This window comes from Protopterus annectens, chromosome 9.part0 (assembly GCF_019279795.1).
Source record: "Protopterus annectens isolate FY-2018-M chromosome 9.part0, PAN1.0, whole genome shotgun sequence".
In the NCBI taxonomy this organism is placed as follows: Eukaryota; Metazoa; Chordata; order Ceratodontiformes; family Protopteridae; genus Protopterus; species Protopterus annectens.
The window spans coordinates 274,515,423-274,537,858 of NC_056743.1; positions in this window are offsets into that span (position 1 = coordinate 274,515,423).

Here is a 22,436-nt window from a genome sequence, read left to right on the forward strand (position 1 = left end):
CATAGCCAGAACACAGAATCATTCCACTGCATAGTTTTTATCCTACTCAAAAAGTCCTGGCTATCCCTAACATAAGAGGGGATTCCTAAAACATACTTTTTCAAGTATTCATGTAACAAATTGCTAATAGGCCTCAAAAAATATTTTTCTGCAGATACAATCGGTCTACCACTCAAATTTTCTAAACCCTTATGTGTCTTGGGAACACAATAAAACACCACAATTGTACTATTTTCAACTTGAAACTTTCTAGATATGTCATGGGTAGTAAAATACCCCAGTCTGTGTCCTTTATCTAATAACAATATGTATTCTTCCACAGCCCTATGATAGTTCAAAATATCACACCTTGGATAAACTTCTGCACCATTAAGATGAGAATAACAAATATCCAAATATTGTGTGTAATGTAAAATTACAATTTGATTTCCTTTATCAGATGGGTTAACTACTATGTTTCTATTGGCACAAAATTCTTTAAATTCTAACCACTGATCCTTAGTCATATTAAAGCAAACATCAGACTTCTTGTTTATACATGCCTTATATAATTGATCAATTTCATAATTAACAAGAGAAATATATCCCTGTATATTGCTATTTGTGAATGGAGGAATAAAATAACTTTTTGCTGTAATAGCACTTGTATCCAAATTGTCATATGCATGATAAATTTGTTCATTAGACATTTCCAGTGCAGATGAACATAAAAAAACGACTCATCTGAATCAATACTATCACCCACAATATTATTTTCATCTAAAACATTCTTATTTTTAGAAAAATAATCAACTAGATGTAACCTTCTACTAAGCAAAAAAATTTCCGTTTTCAACACATGCAGTCTAGGTAGGGCTGTAGGAATATACTTAAGTCCCAAGTTCAAAACAGACAATACTGTATTTGAAATATCACAGTTAGAAACATTAAGCACAAAATTATTATCAGAAATATATTCATTAAGTCCAACGGGTTCTTTTATTATATTGTCCTTTAAAGTTCCTACCAGAATTTTTCTGTTGTCCACAGTCATTCCGGCTATTTTATTAGCTTAATTATTAGCTGTTTGACTCTATTGCATAGTTCTAGGAATTTCTATCTAGCTGAGGGGGTTTTGGTTTTGTGCCAGCATTCCCAGGCTTTATCTATGTTTTTCATTTCTGACCTAGTGGCTTTCTGTACCCGTGGGGAGGGTTGGGCTTTAGTTGTGGTAAGCCTTATGGGGGCATGGTTATTTAAGATGCCTAGGAAGGTAGTATTGAAAAATTGAACTGCGTCATCTAGCCTGAGGTACTTTAGTGGATGCCAGTTACATTTGAGGGATGGGATGAATGTGAGTGGGTTAAAGTTTACTTTTTTACGTATTTGCCAGTAGATGACAGGTTTAACTTGGTATAGGTTTCTTTTGAGTAGGAATGTTGGAGAATGATCACTGAGGCTATCTGATAGGCAGCCTGCTATATAAGACTTGGGGATCTTACTGACTAGTATCCAATCCAGGGCAGTATGCTTGTTGGACTTTTTATTTATTCTGGTAGGTGACTGGATGAGTTGGGTGAAACCATGAAGGTTTAGATGATGGGTTGGATGGTTGCCACAACAGGATTGCCAGTCAATATTGAAATCATCTAAAATTATGGTCTCTTGGTGAAGATGGTTGCTAGCCCAGTTGAGGAAGCTTTCTTGTGGAGGGATATTTTCTAAATTATTATGCTGATAATGTGGTTGAAATGTGTAAACAGCAGAAATTACATGTACAATACAACCTGATGAAGACGCAATGGGTAGCTTTTAAGAAATTGTGTGAAGATAGGAGGGCTGGCAGTTAAACCAGCAAATAAGGGAAATCAAATTATAATCCTGAACCAGAAACAGTATGCCAAGATTTGCTAGAGGCATTTGAATGATGCTAATGTGTATGAGAAATGTGACTTAAGTGAATATCAGTCAATGGAAAAATACTCTGCCTTGTTAAAAAAGGTTTACGATTAAGGTACTTTGTTAAAGCTGACAAATAGAAAATTTTGTACTACTAATTGTTGCCTAGCATTATTTTATTGCCTACCTAAAATACACAAAGGTATTAGCAATTTAAGTGGTCAGCTTATTGTTTCTGCAGAGAGATATTTTTTTGAAAAATGTGTCTTTCTGCAAGAATTTTTAAATCTTTATGTGATAAAAATTCCTTCATATATAAGGGATAGTCAGGATTGTTTACAAAAAATTGCTACTGTATCTTGGAAAGACAGTATGTATTGGGTAATTTTAGATGTTAAAAGTCTTTACACCAACATTAAACATGACATAGGGGTATAGGCTTTGTTTTATTTTTTAGGAGATGTTCCTCTGTCCCACTGTGTTATTGAGTTGATTGTGTTCTGTCTTCAGAATAACTACTTTGTTTTCAATGGAGAATATTTTCATCATTTACAAGGTACGGCCATGGGGGCTGCTTTTGCCCCCATGTATGCTAACATAGTTATGGCCAAATTTGAAATTGACCACATTTATAAACATTCTTTTTGAAAGCACTAGTTAAATATTTCAGATACGGTGATGATTTGATTTTTCTCTGTGATGGTGACTTTTTACAGGCTCAGTCTTTTGTTCAGGATATACAAACAAATAATTATGGTTTACAATTTGATGGTATACAAATTGGAAAACATGTAACATTTTTGGATATTGATTTATCAGTTAGTGCAGATGGTGCTCGTTGTGCCTCTATACATAGAAAAGAAAATAGTGGTAATTTGTTATTGAATGGCACCAGCTGTCACCCCACACATTTAATGAGTACGCTACCCTATAATGAATGTTTGTGTATCAATAAGTTATGCAGCATAGATAGTGTTTTTGAAAAAGAGTTAGGGAATATGGTGGACATGCATATATAAGTAGGGGTTATGATAGAGAAAATGTATTAGATTCTAGGTCAAAAATAATGTCACAACATTTCGGTACCCCTATTATGAATAATAAGAACTACTTAATCGCTGACATTGGTACTATGAGGAAACCATATAATAGAACTAGTAAAGTTGGAAGAGAAGTGTATTTTGTTACTATATATAGTGTTTTTACTGATAAAATTGTGAAGGAGGTAAAACAACATTGGCCCATGTTATTAAAAGACAAAAATTTAATAAATGTCCTTGCAGATCATGTGAATATTTCTTATAAAAGGGGAAGAAATTTGGCAGCTATAGTTGTTCATAATTTAATTCCACCAGAAAATATTTTGTATGGCACTCTTTCCCCATATGTAGGAACAAAGGCTTGTAAACACTATTCTGTTTGCGATCATGTTGTGGGACATTTTTCAAAGATTAATGGTGTTAAATTCTGTCTGAGTGGGAATTATACTTGTAACACCTCAGAAGTAATATGCATTAAAATGTTCTTGTAACTTATTTTATATTGGAGAGATGGGCCGTACTTTTAAAAAAATGCCTCCAAGAACATATTAGGGATATAAAAAATAAGAGACTAGATAGATCTTTAGGTGCGCATTTTTTACAGTTTCATGGGGGTAATCCAGAATGTCTTAAGGGATGTGTTTTGGAGCAAGTTCACTTATTTTTGGGTGAATCCATTGATGTTAAAACAAAACTATTGCAAAAAGAAACTATTTTAAAATATAACACACTGGAACCTGTTGGTTTAAATGAGGAATGCAACTGGAAATATGTTATTAATTCTCACTGAGCTAAATTGTTTTAATTAGATAATTGTGTTACTAAGATGAATGAGTATTTAAATGGTTGTGAGTTGTGTTTTTTGCTCTTGAAAGGCTATTTGCAGAGGCGCTAAGTGTGGATTAAATTGTGTTCTTTGATCGAGTGGTTGAGTTGTTTTTCTGTGATTTGGTTTTTGGTTTTCTTCTGTTGGAGATCTTAAATAACATATCCTTTGCAGACTGTCTCAAGGCCCTATTCCTTTTTTTCCTACAGGCTGTTGTGTGGAGATTTATTCTTGGCATACAAGGTATTGTCAGAATCCACCCTCATGGACCTCATATATTTCCATGAAACAGCACCAGAATTATCCATTCTAAAGACTTAAACCTTGCCTGTGATATAAGTAGGACCTGCTGGAGAGAGAGGAATGTATCCCAGAGACTACCCTTCTCTGGAACAAGCTGCCCCATCCATGTGAAGCAGAATTCCTCCCTAACCTAATTCAAGATTAACTTGGACAACTGGATGAAGAACATAAAATTCATCCCTGGTTTGGCACCTGTATGTCTAATAGACACAGACAAAGTGATTAATCTCACGCATCCCTGCTTGTAAATGTTTAATCTCCCAAGTCTCTGCTTACACTTATCAAGGGTACCAGAACTTGTCAAAGATTTGGGATGCTTGGCTAAGCTTAAAAAGGTCCTTGCTGGTGTTAGCCTAGTACACAGCAAAAAAGCAGTAGGGTAAAAATTGCCTCCGATAAAACAGCAAATATATAAATTAACAAATCAAGCAACTAACATGGCAAGAAAAGGTAAAAAAGCTTTAAAACAAATACGCTGGGTATAAAATGACGACATATTTGTTTTAAAGCTTTTTTCCCTTTTGTTGCCGTGTTAGTTGCTTGATTTAATTTCTATGTTAGCCTAGAACAAAATTATGAACAGTAAAATTGTCTTGCTAAGCTCATCTGTCAGACAAAGGCAGACCCTCATGAATGGAAGGTATAGTAGGGGAGGTCTTCCAAGATTTGATCTAGAAGTTAGGAGTTTCTCAAGCAGACATTTCTATCTCCTGTCTGAAACATCTGTCAAAAATTCTGTTCCAGGACTCCATGCAAGAGGTCCTAGCAGACAAATGCCTTTTCTTTTCCTTGGACAGGAATGTTCCTACATGCTTTTCCACCATTTGGTGTAATATCCATGGTACTTTTGAAGATGCAGAAGGAATCCACCCCAAGATCAATGTGGTGACTCCCTACTGGTCCACCTAGCACTGGTTCTCACTTCTTTTGGAACTGGCCATGGGTAATTACCACAAGCTTCCTCAGACTGTGTCTACTCATAAAGAGTAGGGGTTGATACATCCAGACAACAAACAATTACAGATGACTACCTGGATGATAGGGCCTTAATACCTTTTAGGCACTTTTTTTTACTGAGGATGTGCAGCCGGTACTAATGGTGGCAAAAAAGCCTGCTACTATTTTATTTATTTATTTTACATTTGTTAACCGGGGGTGTCTGACTGAGCCGAAAAGGCCCTTTTTCAGCAGAGGCCCGGGAAGAAAAGCTCCACATAGAAAAATTAGATACATTTAGACATGATCAGTATACACACAAATTACAAAAGACATGTTTTTACAGTGGTATGCAGCACATCAACAGTTACAGTGGAGAGAACAAACAAAAAAAATATTAATTTAAAAATAAAGGTACTTAATAGATTTGTGGTGTACAGCTGAAATTTGGAACATAGGTAGAATACATACATAGTACACAGTGCATACATTGTAGATTAGCCAGTGTTTGTGAGAATAGTTTTCAATCTTAATCAAGTACTCTAGGTTTAGTATGTATACCTTAGCCGCTTTCACTAGCCTGGGTAGCAATCATGACACTGCCAACTTTGCTTGAGATGTTGCCTGATGAGGTCTTTAAAGGAGGCTTTGGATGATGTGTTTTGAATGCTAGTGGGGACAGAGTTCCATTTTGTAGCCACTGAACTACTATATAGTGCATCTCCAAAGCTATTGTAGCTGTTGGTGACTTCTAGTAGTAGTTTGTTTGATGATCTAAGAGGCCTTTTGGTTGAGTGATGTTATACTAGGTTTTTGAGGGCAGGATACTTATTGGGGAGGTAATAGATAGAATGACAGAGGCAGAGCTGATTGTAGGTTAGGAGGCTGGGCAGTTAAAGCCAGTGGAGCTGTCACAAAGCAGTACAGTGATGAGCTCTATATGAGCAATTTGCAGCAAAGCAGGCAATTCTGTTATAGCAGGCTTCCATTTTGCTTAGTTCAGTTTTGTTGAGATTAGTCAGAATGGGAGATGCATAGAGTAGGGTGGATAGAGGTTGGGAGCGAGCAATGGCTGATCTTGTGTTGTTGGTAACAAATGGTTTGATAGGGTAGAGTGATCCCAGTTTGACATGTACTTTTTAATAGTGAAGTTGAGATGACTATCAAATTTTAGGTGGGAGTCTATGGTTATTCCCAATAGCTTAGCCTGTGCCACTGGAGCGATTGGAGTAGCATTTGTGGAGTAGATAGTGAATTGACTGCTATCAGTGTTTTTGTTAGAACTAGTTATAATCATAAGCTGAGTTTTCTTTGGATTGAGGATAAGTTGGGCTTTGGTTAGGTAGTTTTCAACATCAGAGAATACTAGCTGAGTTGTTTGCAGGAGGGTGGGAATGTTTTGTGTAGCACAGATTAAGGTAGTGTCATCTGCATACTGAATGATAGATGCATGCAGTGTGGAGGTATGGAGGTCATTTGTGAAGATTGTGAATAGTAGTGGTCCTAAGAAAGAACCCTGTGGAACTCCTATAGTTATGGGCAGCTGAGGAGAGAGAGAATTTTCCCATTTCACAGCTTGGTACCTGTCAGTTAAGTAGCTTTGAAACCAGATAAGAGTGGAATTTGATAGGTGATATTGGTTTAGTTTGTTTAGCAGGATTTGGTGTGAGATTGTGTCAAATGCTTTGGACATATCCAAAAAAAGAGTTGACACCTGCAGGCCTTCATTTTTGAGACGGTTTACTGTGTCTGTGAAGCAGAGGAGGGCTGTAGTGGTACTAGGAAATCAAATATATGGAAAAGGCTTTCTAGTTGGCGCTAACAACATAATCAGCACCCATTCAGGTATAGTGTTTCTATGGCTTTACAATATTTGTGTGTGTTACTTTCCTTTGGTCTTATTCTTCTACCAAGGTTCATTTGTTGGCCATTTCAACATGTCTGCTCATGGATCCCCCTCATTCAAGGCATTCTCATGTCAAAAGGTTTTTGAAAGGGGTATTACATAAAAGATCTTCTAGAAAATGCAGTGGATCCTTTTCCTTGGGATCTTCATTTTGTGTTAGAGAAGTTACCACTTGTTCCATTTGAACCTCCTCATGTGGCAGACTTGAGGTTCTTTACATAAAAAAGAAATTTACTGATTGTTCTGACTTCCACAAGAAGAGTATATGAGGTGTAAGCTCTTATGGTGGGTCAACCACACTTTCCACAGACAAGTGTTTCCTTGAGAAATAGTCATTTTATGCCTGGAATGGTATCCATCTCCCTGCCTACTTCCCAGATCCCAAAAATGAGAGAATAGGGATAATTCAAACTTTGGATGTCCACAGAGAAATCAGGTGCCATCTCGACAGAAAAAAACTTTCAGAACTTCTGATTAGTTGTTCATTTCTAGTGAGTGTAAGAAGGGGCAATCTGTGTCAAAGCATACCATTTCCAATTGGTTGTCGCTGGCTATATCCTTTTCTTATTCCCACCACAACAAAACTATTCCAGACAGGGTAAAGGTAAACTTCACCAGGAATGTGGCTTTACCTCTGGCTTTTTGGTTAGTGTTGAACATTAAATATTCTAGAAGCAACAACCTGGTCCTCTGTACATACTTTTAACAAAGCACTTGTAGGACAAGCTTTACTAGGACTGTTCTCTAGTTGTTTCTGGACCCTTCTCCTTCCACCTCCCCCTTGTTCCAAGCTAAGAAAATATACCCATGTAGCTTAGGCTACTGCAAGAGGAATCGTTCTGACCCTCTGTTGTGTTTTAATGGTAAAAGGGGGTGAAGGGTGTGAATAAACCACAGAATATTTATTCACAGTGTTACTACAGCACACATTTCCTTAGACAGTGGTGGAGGCCAAATATAACACAATAGTAGTATAGTATTTTTGTTTTTGCCTTAAGATGGTGCCCATCATCATAGGCGCCGGAAGCTGTTAAAGACTGGGGGGGGGTGGCGGGCGAGAGGGGCACTTATGTCAACCTAGTATACACATATATATATATATATATATATATATATATATATATATATATATATATATGGTTCCCCTTTAGAAGGTCGAACTGCTGAAGTCTCGAAAGTCATATGGTCGAGACCATATACTCAAAATTTCAGAAGCTCGACCTTCTAAATGAGGATTGGCATACAGCGCAGAACAGGAGATTTCCCTTTCTGGACTGTAGTGTGATCTCGGAGTTAGAATAAATAAGTATCGGGGGTGTGGGGGAGTGCAGGGGGGCTTGTCCCCCTGTAGAAACATTCTTTTGTGTTTTGTTGTTTTTGTTTGCATTCCCTTTCAGAAGGTCGAGCTTCTGAAATTCGAGCATATGGCTTTGGCCATATGACTTTTGAGATTTCAGTGGTTCGACCTTCTAAAGGAGAACCATATAGATATATATGTGTGTGTGTGTGTGTGTGTGTGTGTGTGTGTGTGTGTGTGTGTGTGTGTGTGTGTGTGTGTGTGTGTGTATATATATATATATATATATATATATATATATATGTGTGTGTGTGTGTGTGTGTGTGTAACTGTGTATATATATATATATATATATATATATATATATATATGTGTGTGTGTGTGTGTGTGTGTATGTATATACGCATATAGACACACACACAAGGCATGGGGAACTGACTTTGCACAATGTGCAAATGTGAGTCTTATCACAGCAGGATAACAGACTTTTTACACAGTTAATCCCTCGGACCAATCAGGTAAAAACACAATACGGCTTCTACCAGAAGTTTCCAACTTGGATGCTTTGAATTCCTTGGAAATAAGTTCACTAACCGTGAAATGTTCAACAAAATACAGACAAAAGTGCACAACACAGAAACACTTTGCATAACTATTAGCATATTAAAATACACTATTCTCTTCCCACACTGCATTCTTACAGAAAGGCCCCCAAACCAAGAATCGGCAAGCTGCAATTAATATCCAAACAAAGTTATAGGATCAAGGGTTCAGAAATGTATAGGTGGTTACTATGCTAATGGCCACAGGACCTTTACCAGCCTAGCCATGTTATACCCATGTTCCCACAGACCATTTTCCTTTTGCCTAGTCTAGATTCCAGATAGTAAAGTTTCCAGCAGAAATCTATAAACACATGTAGTAGTACCATAAACACTCCAGAAATAAGTAATAAATGAAAACTATAATATGCTGTGGCATTAAATTCCCCCAAAGACTGCTTCAGTAGTTTCCCATGTATGCACAACCACCAAAATGAAACAGCTCCCCTAATGACCACACCCTCAGTAGTCTGTCCATGTATGCACAAAAAACAAATGACATCAAAATAAATCATTTCCCCAATGTTCCCTTAAGCAGTTTGTCCACGTATGCAAAAACACCAAAGCAAAACATTTTCCCGAATGATTTGTTCAATAGTCTGTCCATGTATGCACGTAAGGAGCAAATGACATCAAAATGAATCATTTCCCCCAAGGTTCCCTTAATTACTTTTCCATGTATGCACAAGCACAAAAATAAAACATTTTCCCCAATGACTTATTCAGTAGTCTGTTTGTATGCATAGTTAGCACAAAATTACATAAAAATGAATAATTTAAGTATTTGGTGTTAATTTAATGATAAAGCCACACAACAGTACAAAATCTTTGGCTTATCCTACCTGATGAGGTCCATTTGTGGGGAAAAAGAAATGAACTCCAGAGTGAAAAAACTCAAGGATGTGTACATATAGAACAAGCAATGATCTCAGCCTTAACGATAGACATCAAAGTGAGCAACAGCACCAGAAAGAGTGTTTTAGAATTAATAACTCAAAATAAGTGAGGCAGTATGGCAAAGGGTACAGAATGATTAACAGAGAGATACTACAACACACTTAATGATGTGATAAAACTAAAAACAAAACTATGGAGCATTCAAATGATGAGACATTCACATTTTAAAGTAAAAGAATGCAAACTTGCACCATAAATGTGTATGTTAAAATATTTTACAGGGAGTGCATATATTTCATTCTGTTTTAATATAATGGAAAAACAAGTAGGGGATGGAGAAAGGCTATAGACAAGCATGGTAGGTATCAGGGTCATATACAGTGCCCTGGCTGGAGTTAGGAGAAGAAGGCAGAGCAGCTGGGCAGGGGCAGAAAAAGGAGAAGTAGAACAAGACCTACTGAATGCCTGGCCCATCTAGTGAGCTGTCTGGCCTGCAGTTATTTCACAGCTTGCATTACTTAACCACAGATCTACCGAATGCCTGGCCCATCTAGCGAGCTGCCTGGCCTGCAGTGACTTCACAGCCTGCATTATTTAACCACGGACCTACCGAATGCCTGGCCCATCTAGCAAGCTGTCTGGCCTGCAGTGACTTCACAGCCTACATTACTTAACCACAGACCTACTGAATGCCTGGCCCATCTAGCGAGCTGTCTGGCCTGCAGTTACTTCACAGCTTGCATTACTTAACCACAGACAGATTTAATGATGTCAGGTTAGGATAAGACATATAGATAAACTGAAAACAAAACACTGCATAGCAGTCTTGAATCTGCAAATAAATTTACTTCCAGGGCATATAGACTGACTGTTTCTGTAACTAGCTTTTACCTGCAAAGCATACATTAGAAATTTTCACAGCCTTGCCCAAGATACCACAGGTGAATTAACAAGCACTTTAACAGAACCTATAAACCCAAAGCACATTAGAAAGGACAACATTTTAGCCATATTTTGCATTGTCGAGCAGGCGTGTGGCAGTCAGATTTGCTAGCTTATCATGGTTGTATTGTGTACTGTACTTAAGAACTCTGCAACCAGAGATCTGGTTCTTGGAAATAACATGCATAACTTGCAGTAGAAAACTTACAAGGTGCCAAGCTGCATTGTGCCCAGAAAGTGGCGTGTTGAGTGCAGCTGCTAGCCACCATAACTTAAGCAAGTACTTATAGTTGTTATAATTTCTCATTGATCTGAAATATCTAAAATGGTAGATGTAAAAAAAATTCTCATTGATATGAAATATCTAAAATGGTAGATGTAAAAAAAAAGACCAGCCCACCCCCCCCCCCAAACTAGTACAGTAAACAATATTACTAAAGTCTTTACCATAATCTTTGAAGTTAACAGACAAAGTTAGCTTTTATACTCGGATTAGCCAAGCATGTCCTTCTCCCTTAGTTATTCGACTACAAGCATTGAAAAAACATAGTCTAGAGGGGCTTATTCATACCTCAACAATATGGCGTATTTGTAACACAGAGCAGATGGGTACTTGGTATGAATGGGATGTGATGCCTTTACAATGTCTAAAAATGGCAGAAAAGTTAACTATACTTTCTCTAACTGCATGAATATGTTTGTTCTTATGTTTTATATAAGTACACATTCATTAGTAAGAAAAGCAGACATTGTCACATTGGAAAAGTGCAGAAAGCAGCCTTACAGATAAAATTTGTGATTGTGACTCTCAACAACAAATATAACAAATATGCAAGTACAGGGAGCTAAAACCCTCGACCATAAGCCAAATCCCACTTCTATAAAGTGTCCATATGGTCAGCAGCAGGTGCAACACTTGGATCAGCTACTTCATAAAACCGGAGCCAAAATACAAATAAACGGAACTTCACTCTACAGTCTGTGCAATAAAATAAACGGAACTTCACTCTGCACTTCAGAAGAGCTATCACTTACTTCAGAAGAAATGGACACACACACACCATAAAAATAAATAGAACTTCACTCTGCCCCATAAAAATAAATGGAACTTCACTCTACACTTCAGAAAGAGCTAGTATCACTTCAGAAACGGAGCTAACACTTGGATCAGCTACTTCATAAACCCGGAGCCTTCAGCAAGAAGGAAGTGTTTTCCATGCAATTTTGTGTTTAAATTGGTGTGCGACGTGCACATGAATCCTACAGGTCTTGCAGCTGTAAAAGTATGGTTTCGGCACCTATGCCCATCATGGCTGACACCTCTGCAGTCTCCTCCTGCAAGTGTTTTTTTTTTTTTTTTTTTTTGGTGGTGGTTTAAGTTTTTAGACATGCAAACTTAATCCATACTGATTATATACAATAAAGAAACCTTATTAGAGATCAGCAGTCAGTTTTCTGATGTTCTTTGCTTATCAGATCGGGAACATCTTTACAGAAATGTCTGCAGACAAGGGGAGTCAGATGATGATTGCAGCCGAAGGAGTGCCTCAATCAGAGGGGTCTATATTAACTTATCAAACAATAAAAAGAGCGAACACTCATTCTTCGATCTGAAAAGGTTGAAACCCCTAAAGAGAGAAGACACGGAACAGCAATTTTTTTCCCCCAGGGAAAAAAAAAATCACTGCTCCGCAAAAAAAAAAAAAAAAAAAAAAGTTCAAACACAAAATGAAGTGGTGGGCTTTGCCCCCCACACCCCTCTACTTAAATATATCAACTCTGAGATTGCACCATAGTGGAGGAAATGGCAAAGTCCCGAAGATGGCCCACCAATTTTTTTCCCTGGGAAAAATCGATGGTCCGTGTCTTTGCTTTTTAGGGGTTTCGACCTTTTCGGATAGATGAAAGACCATTCGCTGTTTTTATTATTCGATAAGGTGATATAAACCAAAGCAGAGGCATAGCAGGAGAGGTAGGAAAGGCATGAGAGGTGGGTTACATGTGAAATTAAATGTGAGGTGCAGTAGATCACCCCTTCCCAGCCTGCTGCTTGCTAATGTTCAATCTCTTGAGAACAAAATGGATGATTTCAGGAACTAGAATTGTGACCCAAACAGAAATGAGAGATTGCTGTTTACTGATGTTTACTGAAACTTGGTTATCAGATAATATTCCTGATTCAGTTGTCTGGTTGCATACTCACTCTATCCATCACTGGGACTGCATGGAGGCATCGAGTAAAATCAAAGGTGAAGGTACTTGCATCTATATTAATAACAGATGGTGTTCTGATATGCAGATTGTTAGCAAACACTGCTTGAGTGATATAGAGCTCCTAATGCTGAAATGCAGACTCTATCTACCAAGAGAGGTTACAGCTGTATTTATCTTAGCTGTTTATATCCCCCCCCCCAAACCAATTACTCGGTTGCATTAGAAACATTGTATGAGGCCATAAATGCACAAAAAAAAAACATCCTGACACAGTTTATAATAGCTTTAATCATTGCAACTTACAGTCTGTAGTGCCATCATACCAGCAATATGTTACCTTCCCTACATGGGAGAAAAATATATCAGATCATGTGTCCAGTAACGTGAAGGGGCATACAAGGCTGTATCTTGCCCTCATTTGGTCAATCTCATCACATTTCTGTATTTTTCTACCTGACATATAGACAGCTCCTCAAACAAGCTTCCCTTGTAATAAAAATGGTTAAGGTGCGGACAGAGGAATCTAAACAGGAGCTTCAGGATTGCTTTCATTGTACTCAGTGGGATGTTAAGACAGCTGCTATGAATGAGAATGGTATTGTTGATCTAGATGAATCCAGCTACATAAGCACATACACTGACCTCTTTGTGCCCCATAAAGACATCTGGATCTATCCAAATAATAAACCATGGATTAACTCAGAGGATCGCTCTGTGCTTCATGCCCACCCCAAGACATATACAATAGGCAATATCAGTGATTATAAAAAAATCTAGATATGATTTACGCAGAGTTGTCAGAGCTGCAAAGGAGAATTACAGTTGTAAGCTCAAAGGCTATTTGACTGCTGATACAAGGCATATGTGCGATGCCTGGAAAACATCATGGACTACAGAGACAAAAGCAGAGGGATGACTACTGACAGCCAGTTTTCACTGGATGATTTCAATGAATTTTATTCCCAGTTTGAAGTCCAAAGTAATGAGCCAAAGGGCACCACCATCATAGAAAGGCTGAAAGGAGGCACCACCACCTTTCATAATATCACTGAAAAGTGTGGCAAAGTCCTTGAGGAGGATAAATCCCTGGAAGGCAGCCGGTCCAGATAATATTGCTGGAAGGACATTCAAAGCCTGTGCTTCAATGTTTGCTGATGTTCTAGCTGATATATTCAATCTCTCCCTAGCACAAGCTACAATTCCCACTTGTAGTAAATCAACCACCATTATTCCACTCACGAAAAAGGGCAAAGCCAACTGCCTGAATGAATACTGGCCAGTTGCACTAACTCCCATAGTGATGAAATGTTTTGAGAGAATTATGAGTCATATTCAATCAGTTATACTGGATACAATGGATCGCCTGCAGTTTGCATACAGACCGAAAAGATCAACAGATGATGCAGTAAGTACAACACTGCATACAGTTCCTACTCATTTGGAGAATAAGGACTGTTATGCTTGACTGCTATTTATTTATTATAGTTTGGCCTTCAATACAGTGATACAAATGAAGCTCATTAATAAGCTGTCCATACTGGGTGTGCCACCAACTCTTTGCAATTTGGTCTTAGATTTTTTTTAATAGGAAGACCACAGTCAGGCTGGTGAATATCATCTCTAAAACAATAATAAATACAGGAACTCCACAAGGATGTGTGCTGAGTCCAACGCTCTACACCCTTCTTCACTTAAGATTGTGTTGCTTCTCAACATGATATCAGTACTGTCAAATTTGCAGATGATACAACAGTCATTGATTTGATCTCCAGGGGTGATGAGTCAGTGTATAGGAGGGAACCTTGTGAAGTGGTGTTGGAGCAGCAATTTCTCTCAACAGCAAAATGAAAAAGATGATCATTGATACATGGAGGAATAGAGGGCAGCACTTATCATTATATATTGGTGAGTCTGAGGTGGAAAAGTGGCTACATTTCAAATTCCTCAGTATTAACATCTCTGAGGACCTTACCTGAACTCATAACATCACAGACCTGGTAGGGAAAAGCCAGCAGCAACTGCATTTTCTGAGAAAGCAGAGGAAGTTTGGCATGCCTAATACCATCCTCAGCAACTTCTACAGATGTACGATTCAGAGCAGTCTCTCCCACTCTATTACAATATGGTTCAGGAATGCTACAATATGGGATCACATGGCTCTGCAGCAAGTATTAAAAACTGTGCAAAACATCTCTGGAGTAACACTCCCCACACTGGAGGACATCTACACCAAAAGAGTTTTTAGGAGGGCTCAAAACATTATTATGGACACTACCTACCCATAACACAAACTGTTTATGCTGCTACCATCAGGGAGGCGTTATAAGAACATGGCAGTCAGAACAACCAGGCTGAAAGACAGTTTTATACCTCCAGCTATTAGACTGTTAAAGTTCACATACTAACTCTTCCTCCAGTATTATAGGTTGTTTCACATTTGGAGGGAATGACCTTGTTTTGCACAAATGTTCCCTTTTGCACAGATATATACATTTACTGACATTGGTATTTATATTGTATATATGTTGTCTTAGATTATTTATTGTTGTCGTTTTTATATGTTGAAGGATTTGTAGAATAATAATTTCATTGTGCTTTGTGATGCTGTCTCTAGTACATATGACAAAGTTGAATTGAAGTAGACTTCTGTCTGAAATATGCAAATATCATATTAGTAACCAAGAAATTAACTGAGAACAGTCAATATTTTAATTGCTCTGAAAATATGGATAGGAAAAATGATTCCTTGCAAATGTATTTCAATGCAAGTTAATTTCAGGGTGCATGTTTAATGGCACATATATCACAGATTCAGCTTTCTTGTTGTCATTATATCATATAGAGAGAGTTTTCCATACTCAATTGACTGCATATCACCAATCTGTCAAATCCTAGCAGTTTACATATTCATGGCCTAGATTGCACTCAAACCTCAGCTGGACTGCTTCACTGAGCTTTAAAGTACTTTAAAATTGACACATAGATTGTTATATTGTCAGAAATGAAATGTATAAAATGCCTAGTCCAGGCCGCACATCAAGGAAATGCCACCACTCACGCCCATATACTAGCATTCCTATGTGCAACTATATTTTCTGTTCACTCCCGATTGTATAAAATGTAGGAGTTTGTAATTATATGCTGTCCTGCAAACAATGGTTACATTTATATAGTAAAGTTAAAGTGCTTGGAATTTGTCAGACAGGCTAGTCTGCTAGAAAGACCAGCCATTAACTCATAGTCGAAGCCGGCTACATATTTCACTTTTTCACTTTTTTCTGTTTACTTGGGTAGGACAATGTTTAATTTTTAAGCATAACTGTTTCAGTAGTTGGTTTTGTAAATGCATCTTTAAAACTCAGGCTTCACTATTTTCACTTATGGTGCACATCAGACAGACAAACAGTTCGTCAATGTACACAGCTAGCATTAGTTACTTTTCTCAGACTGTTTTTAATTTTTCAAGTTAAATAGATTCGAAATTTGATCGGTGCTACTGTAGTGTAAACTTACAAAATTTTGTTCAGTATTTCAATTACTCCATCATAACCACATGGAATAGGCATATGCCTTATCAGATGTAAAATTGATGAAATCATAGCATAACCTTAATATGCATTATTCCTGCTAGAATATTGCATTGAAAATTTTCTCTCACCAATGCATGCAATTTTTTCTTAAATTTTCTGAATATTTTGTCAGCACTATCTTTTTTAAGTCCTTCTTCTATTATTAAATCTAAAACGAAATTAGGATGATCTTATATCTCCAGAGGTCACGCAGACCCTCTGTCTTTTCTTTGGTACATTTCAGTACTGATTATACTCCAAAATACAGGAGTACTTGTAACACTCAGCAGTATTTTGTCTACCATTTTTGCCATCAGTATATAATTATCAGCAAATAATCTAAACTAAAATCTACTTTCCCTTCTTGAAAAGTTTTGTGCTGACTTTTAAAGAAAGCTCTTCAGCAAGGGAATAAAATAATGGAGTTGGCAATGGACAACCCTGAATACTATTTAGATTACTATTATACTACAGATCATTAATTAATAGATCCGTTTGTTGGGCCTTACACATTACTTATAAATATGACAGGAAATATTCACCAAGTGCCTGTTTTAAAAATTTCAAGTATCAAATTACTTGTTGACTATCAAAGGCTTTTCTGATCATCATATAATACCTGCTGGAATATCATCAGTTTACCCTCTTAAGCAAACTAGAGTTCAGAGTCATGGTACATGGAATCCACTTCCATGTACCATGCAGCAAGCTTTGCATGCCATAGACTGATGTACTAAAGCCTGTTGTGATGCATAAAAGTAGCTGCACAATGAAGTAATACATTGCATCCTATCATACCCCATTGTGCATGAAATACATATGCAACTCATCACCCTCCCTGAATGAATGGCATTCATAAAAGCACAAGCATTGACATTCCAGCTGGTCCCAATGGGGTAACCAATGAGCACCCATCTGAATACTTAACAATAGTGTCATCTCTGGCAACCCAGCAATCCTCCTACCCTGCTAATATATTCTTCAGCTGATGCAACTCCACAACACTTTTAAAATAAAGAAAAACTCTGCTGCATGAAAAAAATGCTGCCAGCAAATGTGTCCCTGTAATGCAGATAAACTCACTGTCATAGCTAAAAAACTGTACTGACTCACTTCCACTAAAGCTGAAAATCTCACCAACTGGAGCTCACGCCATACCAGATTTCTTCACTTCCATAATATGGTAACAATCCATCCCCGCCATTTTGCCATGGAGGACCACAAAGCAGAAGTGCCTGGTATGCAGCCCTGTAGCATGTGAACTGCCAGTCTCTGTTGTGCTGTGTAAGTTCTGATCACAAACTCTGTATTAAACATTAAAAATATGGGGGTGGCATTTGTACACTGGGACTTGTTTTAGTTTGATTTCATAAATTATGATTCTGTGCAATATTATTTAAGATAGAATGCATAGCTGCATGCACACATCTTACAATCTTACACACTGTCTTATGAGTACCCAGGCCCATCTGTGACATAGAAATCTAGATTGTCCCTTTTGAATTAGCTTAGGTAAGATTATACCTAGGCTATAAAACATGTATATTTGTAATATTTTGTTGGCTCTAGTGTTGAAATCAGTCTATAGTTTGCTGGCAATACAATGTTTGTATCATTTGGAAAAATTATTCTTGCTGCTTGCACTGAATTTAAAACAGATTTTCATCTCTAATATTAAATAGTTTAGCTAATAAGTCACAGTTGTTGGTGTTCCCTTTTATATAACTTGATGGGAAAGCTATCTGAACACCCCCATATGTTTTTTTACAGTTCTGCTGGAATTAGATACTCTAAATATTTAATGTATTCCTGAGATAAAATTTTGTCTAAACATTCCTGTACAATTTTTAACATTCAGCTTTTCTGAAATTTTATAAAGGCCATCATACATATTTTTGAATTTCTTTAATTTCCTCTTTTGAAAATGAAATGTCATTATTTGTAAACTTAACATAAGTTAATGGCATACCTTTCCTCATATCTCCACACTAAACATTTGGCTTCCTTTTCTCCCTATACCCACCAATAGAGCACCATTAGCTAAAACAATTGCTATTGTTTGTTAGCATCAGGTCATCTGTTTTAGATCTGATTATTTGATATTTTATATTACATTAGCACCCTAGAGCAGAATGTCATCTAACTTTCCTTTTATCTTTTGTACCGCAAGGTCTAGTTTTCAAATTACTTTCTTTTCATTTTTCTATCCAAGGCCATTATTATTCACACAATACACGTCTGATGTGGTGGGCTGACATAAAAGTCATTAATGTCCTTTTCTATATTCTTGGAAAAAAATGTCAAAACTGTTTCTCACCCACCCCGTTTACTTAGTTATTTCATTTTTTGGTGAGTTACAGTTATCACTATCTGAAAACTAGCATTATCTGAAATGTCTCTATTCTTTATTGAAATGTCAAGGATCATATCTCCTAAATCATTTCAAGATGCAACATATCTAATCTACTAGGCCTTATGATGAAATTTCCTGTAAATGTAAATTCCAAGTTATTCCTCTTCTGCAATGTAGCTACTCATTTTCCCTTTATCATCTCGTCCCAGAGAACATGCACAGCTGTTTTATGATAGTCTTGGTTCCAAGCTTCCTGCCTAGGCTTAGATTTAGGTTAAATTGAAGACCTATTCAGTTAACAAATTTATTTATTTTTTTTTGGAGAGCCTATTCAGTGAAAAATTTCTGAAATGCTCATGGTCACTCTGCTTGGCGCATATATGCTTCCAGCTTACCAAAAGCAATTTTATCTTATGTTTTCCTGTTTAAAAGATTTTTAAATACCCTTCATGCTCCAAGGAAGAAAAAAAAAAAAAGGTTTTCATATACACTAACTGCCTAAAGGTCTTGTCATTAGTGTCCACTAATACAACATGAACTGAACATTCCACTTTGAGCCAAGGGATATCGTCTTTTTTTATCAGCTATCCTCTTAACCCCCAGAAGGCTTACTCCAGTACTACTAAGGCCAATTCTGATCTTAAGGGCATCCTGGGAGCTTGGCTCCTCTATGCTTCCATCTGGAAGGGGTATTTTTTTGTTTTGTTTATATTTAACCCACTCCCTTCCTTTCCCAACACTCTATTACATCCAAGGGCAACTCCCCTCTTTTGGACCATACCTCCCCTAAGGAAGCATATTGAGTGCCCTCCCACACAGGATGCGCACACCTCATCCCTGTCACTGCCAGTCCCCAGACATGGTAATCTAACTTGGGTTAATGGACCATAGTCAGGGCTTTATCCATCTACACCACCAGAGTGGTGAAGAGATGCCCCTTCTGGCCACAAAGCCTATGCACCAACCTCTTCCTAATTACCTCTTGTAGTCCAACTGGCTTAGCATTCTCCTAAATTTATACATCAGAAAGATAAGTATATTTTAAAGAAAAGCATTCAACTAAGCTAAAATTATGAGCTTGACCTTTTACATTGACAAAACATAATGCAGTTTGCTATTTACTAATTGTTCAAAATTCACACACTAATCAGAACATGGTCGACCTCTTACAAGCAAACAACTTAAATAAGCATTTCTATACTATAAACTTTATACAACTGCAAGAAAAAATTGTTTCTCATGAACAAAACTAAATTGCATCATTAATAATGTTTAAACATTCACAATTATGATCAACAAATCATACACTAATTAAACCCTTGTTACACCTCCAGGTATTTCTATAGCATCATCCTAGGAATACCTCCAAATCAAACATTTCCTGTTCATATTTACATAAGTAATTGCATATCCATGCTACATGCAACTTATATTTCATATTAAAATATACTTAATGCAGCTGACTACTGAATGAATGGTATTTAATACCTCTATCTGTAGTGCTAGGGTTCAAGAAAAGCTTATTGCCAGTGGGAAACCTCAAAAGAGGCCACTTTCCCCTCATAACAAGCCTTTCCAATTCATAGACCACATTACTGTTGAGGTTTCCTACTAGTGGGAGCCTCAGCATACAGGCCAGTCTCACTGATAGGACTGCTTGCCTGTGTGGTAATCCTGAGCATAGTTAATGTAAATTAGGCATGTGCTCTGACAGAAAATCCAATGTCTCTTAATTTAGTGTACAGAGTAAATCAGGGATTTGCTTGGCAGCAAAAAACATCATTGGTGGAGGATAAAGTGAACATTATCAAAAGCTTGCTCAGGTAAGTCCAGAAATTGAGGTGGGGGTATCTTTGGGTGCACTAGCATTTCTGTAGGGTCATGAATGAAGCTGGGTGAGTATGCTGGTGTGCCTGTTGGAGCAAGTGTGTGAGTAATGACTGTCCTGAGTATGCTTAACTTGACAGTGCTTGTGTGGTTGTGGGTAGATGCGTGACTATAGGAATTGTCTGTAAAAATGTGTGTGTGTGTGCGTGTGTGTGTGTGTGTGTGTGTGTGTGTGTGTGTGTGTGTGTGTGTGTGTGTATAGGTGTGTGCATGCATGCATGCATGTAGGGGGATGATTTTTGCTAAAACAATAAATGGGCTGACTTGAAAAACACTAACACCACCAAATCCAGCAGGGCTATTGTTGAGAGCAATTCAGAGAGATGCTACTGCAAATAAAATGAGGTTTCTCATTACAACCATAGTTGTCTTTCAATCACATTTTCTAAGTCAGATAAATTGGCCTACCTGCAATATGCAATGTGTGTAGCAAGGAGTTTTCTGAATCCCAAGGTAGTGTCATAATTTTCATTTTTCAATAAACAAAGCAGAGAGATGACTCTATAACCTCATATGAAACTCACATCTGGATGAAAACATGCTACAGACCATGAGTATCAAAAATGTACTTTTCTGACTACAGCTTATAAAATAACACTACAGAGCTAGAGTCCAATGATGCTACTATTGTAAAGAGTAGTTTCTACTGAACAGCGTGCTGTTAACACTTCTTTAGTAACACCTCTGAATCTAACCTATGTATTAACATTTGTATAAACTGCAAGGGTATAACATGATTGCAAAATTTTGTCAAACCATATAGGGTGTAGGCATTGCAAGTTAAAACAAACTTCCACAGCTTCATGGGACAGAATGATCCAAGTAAGATTCTTCATAAAAGTGCGTGAAATATACAGAAACTGCTATTCTTTTAAGAAATGTTAAGTAAATCTGACTGAGTTTACTCCTCCTATATCTCAGAAGCCTGGAATTTAGTCACACTTCCTATCAGACAAGCAGTAGATATCACACAATTCAAACCCCTACTTAAACAGTACCTTGCTAGCCCTTGGCTTATATATTTGCTTTACCAACATATGGACTGCAAATACATGAACATACAAAAAAATTGCCTATCTCAAGACTGTATATATTTATTTATTTTACATTTGTTTACCAGGATAGTCCGACTGGATACATGTCCCTTTTCAGTGGAGGCCCAGGGAGAAAGCTCCACAAAGACAAACTTACATAGATTACACAGAAGTTAGCAAACAATTATAAAAACAAAGTGATTATATACAATGGGTTAGTAGTGATTCCCTAGTAGGGACTCACAATTGTCATGGACAGAGAATTAAAAGTAAGAGACATCAGATTGGAAGCACAGCTTGGTGATAAGTTATGATAATTGCAGAATATGCTTTTAGTTTATAACTTAATCAGGGTTGGTACATGGGCATAGACAATTCACTTTGAGATACTGTTTGAGGTTTTTTTTGAAGAGACTTTTGGAGGATTGTAGGGTTATATAGTTTGGCAACAAATTCTAGGTTTTGCCAATTAAGTTGGCAAACAGGGGTTCACCAGCAGAGTTATTAGCTTTGTGGGTTTGGACCAGTAGTTTATCGGCTGACCGTAGGGATCTTAGATTGCTATATGGCTTAATAATATTTTTAAGTGAGGGGGTATCCTCAGGGTGTTACAAAATTTTGTGCGCTATTAAGAGTTGATTGAATTGAATTAAGCTGGGCAGTTCTAGCCACTCTAGTTGTTTAAGGTTCTGGCAGTGGTGGGTTCTATAGGTGGAGCCAGTGGCGAATCTGGCAATATGATTGTAGCTATG